Genomic DNA, 4,135 nt, shown 5'->3' with positions numbered 1-4,135 from the left:
AGTGAAATATTAAATTTTATGAGTATTTTACATATATATATAGTAAATAAGCCTGATTCAGAAAGTTAAGAAGCCAGTAACAAAAAGACCACATATTGTATGATTTCATTTATATGAAATATCTGGAATGTTTTCTCTCATAGAATGAAGTTTGACCAAAGAAAGGGGAAAAAGTGGGGGAGGACTCCTGTGAAAATAGAAGGGAGATCAGTGGAGCAAAAGAAGGGGATAGATGGGGAGGGAGGAGGAATGGGAAAGGGGAGGAATAATGGAATGAAATTGACCAAATTGTGCTATGTACATGTGAATACACCACAGTGAATTTGACCTTTATGTTTATATATAAAGAACTAATTTTTAAAATTATAAATAAATAGAAGGAAGACTAGTAGAGTAGAAGGGAAACAGGAGGAGGGAGAAGGAGAGGAAAAGGGGAAGTACTGGGGACTGAAGTGGAGAAAATTTTATTCCATGATGTATAATTATGTCAAAATGGGCCCCACTATTATGTGGAACTATAATGTACTAATGAAACATTCAGAAATAAAAATATATGCTGTCTTGATGAAGATTTACTGCTGATATACCACTCTTTAAAATGCATTTTTAATTGATTTTTTAAAATGACAGTGCAAAACATTACAATTCGTATTACACTTATAGAGCACAGTTTTCATATCTCTGGTTGTATATAAAATATATTCACACCAATTCATGTCTTTATACATGTACTTTGGATAATGATATGCAAACATAAGTCAAAATGTTATTCAAGTCAAAATGTCTGACTTTCTGTCATCTCATTTTCCCTTTTGTGGTTGAGTCCTATCACTCCTATTTCAAAACTTAGCTCACATACCACTTTTTCTAAGTAGTCTTCTCTAATTTCTCAGCCAGAATTAACAGTTCCATTCTTTCTTTGAACTTAGACTTAACCAGTAAGGGGAAATAGCATATGACTCAATAAGTCCCATAGGTATATATGCAAGAGAAATGAAAATAAAACATGTACATAGAAACTTGCACATGAATTTTATATGTCATTATTCATAAGAGCCAAAAAATATCTATATGACCCCAGGATCTGTCAGCTGAATAAAATGTGGTGTATCCATAAAAGGGAATATTATTTGGCAACAAAAAGAAATGAAGTATTGATACATGCTGCACTGTAGGTGAAACATCATGTTAAGAAGCCAGTCACCAAAAGACCACATATTGTATGATTCCATTTATATGAAATATCTGGAAAAATCAAAATATTAGAAACAATTGGTGGATAAATGGTTGTCACTTGAGTCTGAGGGGTGGCAGGGAGGTAAAGAATGACTACCAATGGTTGAAGCTTTCTTTTGGAGGTAATAAAAATGTTCTAAAATTCTGGAGCCTCCACTCCGTCCCCTGCGGGTCTGCTCTGTGTGCCATAGACAGCATGGTCCCAGACATAGCAGTTGGCACTAAGCGGTCTGACGAGCTTTGCTGTACATGTGTCACTAATGGACCCTTTATCATGAGCAGCAACTCTGCTTCTGCAGCAAATGGAAATGACAATAAGAAGTTCAAGGGCAACAGCAGGAGTGTGGGAGTCCCCTCCTGCATGACCCATATCTGCAAGCTGCCCAGCGATGTCACAGAGGGCGAGGTCATCTCCCTGGGGTTGCCCTTTGGGAAAGTCACCAACCTCCTGATGCTGAAGGACAAAAACCAGGCCTTCGTTGAGATGAACACCCAGGAGGCAGCCAACACATGGTCAACTATTACACCTCGGTGACACCTGTGCTGCAGCCAGCCCATCTACATTCAGTTCTCCAACCTCAAGGAGCTCAAGACTGACAGGTCCCCAAACCAAGTGCGGGCCAGGAGCCCGTGCAGGCCGTGAACTCAGTCCAGTGGGGGAACCTGGCCTTGGCCACCTCGACCGCTGCCGTGGATGCTGGGATGGCAATGACTGGGCAGAGACCCGTGCTCAGGATCATCGTGGAGAACTTCTTCTACCCTGTGATCCTGGACGTGCTCCACTAGATCTTCTCCAAGTTCGACACAGTCCTGAAGATTATCACATTCACCAAGAACAACTACTTCCAGGCATTGCTGCAGTATGCCAATCCTGTGAGCTCCCAGCACGCCAAGCTGTCGCTGGACGGGCAGAACATTACAATGCCTGCTTCACGCTGCGCATGGACTTCTCCAAGCTCACCAGCCCAACGTCAAGTACAATAAGGACAAGAGCCACGATTACAGGCACCCAGACCTGCCCTCTGGGGACAGCCAGCCCTCAATGGACCAGACCATGGCCATGGCCTTTGGTGCACCTGGTTTAATCTCAGCCTCTCCATATGCAGGAGCTGGGTTCCCTCCCACCTTTGCAATTACTCCAGCCACTGGTCTGTCTGTTCCTAACACGCACGGAGCCCTGGCCCCATTGGCCATTCCATAAACTGTAGCTGCCATGGCTGCCGCAGGCCAAATCACCATCCCAGGCCTGGCGGGGGCTGGGAACCCCATCCTGCTGGCCAGCAACCTCAACCCTGAGAGATTCACACCCCAAAGCCTCTTTATTCTTTTCGGCGTCTATGGGGACATGCAGCGGGTGAAGATCTTGTTCAACAAGAAGGAGAATGCGCTGGTGCAGATGGCAGATGGCAGATGGCAGCCAGTCCCAGCTGGCCATGAGCCACCTGAACGGGCACAAGCTGCACGGGAACCCCATCCACATTAGCTGCTCAAGCACCAGAATGTAAAGCTGCTGCGTGAGGGCCAGGAGGACCAGGGCCTCAACAAGGACTAAGGCAACTCCCCCCTGCACCCCTTCAAGAAGCCCGGCTCCAAGAACTTCCAGAACATCTTCCTGCCCTCCGCCACCCTGCACCTCTCCAACATCCTGCCTTTCCTCACGGAGGAAGACCTCAAGGTTCTGTTCTCCAGCAACAGGGGCGTGGTCAAGGGGTTCAAATTCTTCCAGAAGGACCACAAGATGGCGCTGATCCAGATAGGCTCCCTGGAGGAGGTGGTGCAGGCGCTCATCGACCTGCACAACCATGACCTGGGCGAGAAACACCACTTGTGAGTCTCCTTCTCCAAGTCCTTCATCTAGGGGCCCAGCCCCCGGCCGGGGTCCGGAGGCACTTCTGTCATTCCAGAGAAAAGCCACTTTAAGAAGCAGCTGAAGTGACCTTAACAGACCAGAGATTTTATTTTATTTTATTTTTAAAGTGAAATCAGTTTACCTGTTTTTTAAAAAATTAAATCTAGCTCACCTTGCTGACCTTGTGGTGACTGATGGCTCTGGCGCTCAGGGACTGCAGAAGGGGTCCCCAACCTGCCCAGGGTCAGGCCAGGCCAGACCCAGCACCCTGCCTTGCAGGGCGTGTTGGACATGCGGCCCTCAGTGGGCCCCCAACCATGACTTGGCCTCCTGGTGCCTTAAACCTCCCTGCCTTGTAGCAGCACGCCCACCCAAGGTGATCCAGGGACCCAGGGGCTAGGGATCTGCTCCAGGCAAAAGCAAAGCAGACTCCTGCTCCCACGGATCATGTGCCCAGTGCTGGGAGGGAGTGGAAACCAAGGTGCCAGCAGGGCTGGCTGACACCCTCCTATGTCAAGTGACTTGAATCATATCATCTGACATGATTCTCCCCATGTCCTCCAGCCACCCAGGTCCCCCTCACCTGGCCAGGCCCGGAGGGCACAAACCAGCCTCCTTGAGCTATAATATTCCTCCTTTTGTTATAATATTCTGATGTGGATGCAGACATCTGTGCCTAGTAATATTTCCAGTTGATCAAATATCCTAATCTTTTTTCATTTATTTGCAGAAGAAATAGTTTTAAGTACCTTTTTATAGGAAGAGGATCCAGTGGTATGAGTGTGATCTTTCTCTTGGTATTACTTTGTATGCTGTACTTTCTATTTTATTCTTTGTAATCAATTAAATCATAGGCAGGACCCAGCCTCCCCCAGGGGCAGGGCCTTGCTGTGCACTACACTCCTCAGTGGCCTTACTCAGCCTCCAAGATCTGCCTAGGAAGACCAGCCCTAGAACTTTCAGGGTTTGTTTGTTTGTTGTTGTTGTTGTTTCCTTTTGCTTCAAATTTTGGACCAAAGTCATGTTTCTCTTCCTGTCTGCTCTGATGCT

General features: G+C 46.6%; 1 pseudogene; it reads left to right on the top strand.

Moving 5' to 3' along the window:
• Window positions 1-1,429: 1,429 nt before the first annotated feature.
• LOC114082657 (polypyrimidine tract-binding protein 1-like) lies at window positions 1,430-3,094 on the top strand (annotated as a pseudogene).
• Window positions 3,095-4,135: the final 1,041 nt, after the last annotated feature.

This window comes from Marmota flaviventris, chromosome 10 (genome assembly GCF_047511675.1).
Source record: "Marmota flaviventris isolate mMarFla1 chromosome 10, mMarFla1.hap1, whole genome shotgun sequence".
Classification (NCBI taxonomy): Eukaryota; Metazoa; Chordata; class Mammalia; order Rodentia; family Sciuridae; genus Marmota; species Marmota flaviventris.
Note: the sequence above shows the minus strand (reverse complement) of the source record. Positions and strands in the feature narration are given on the sequence as shown.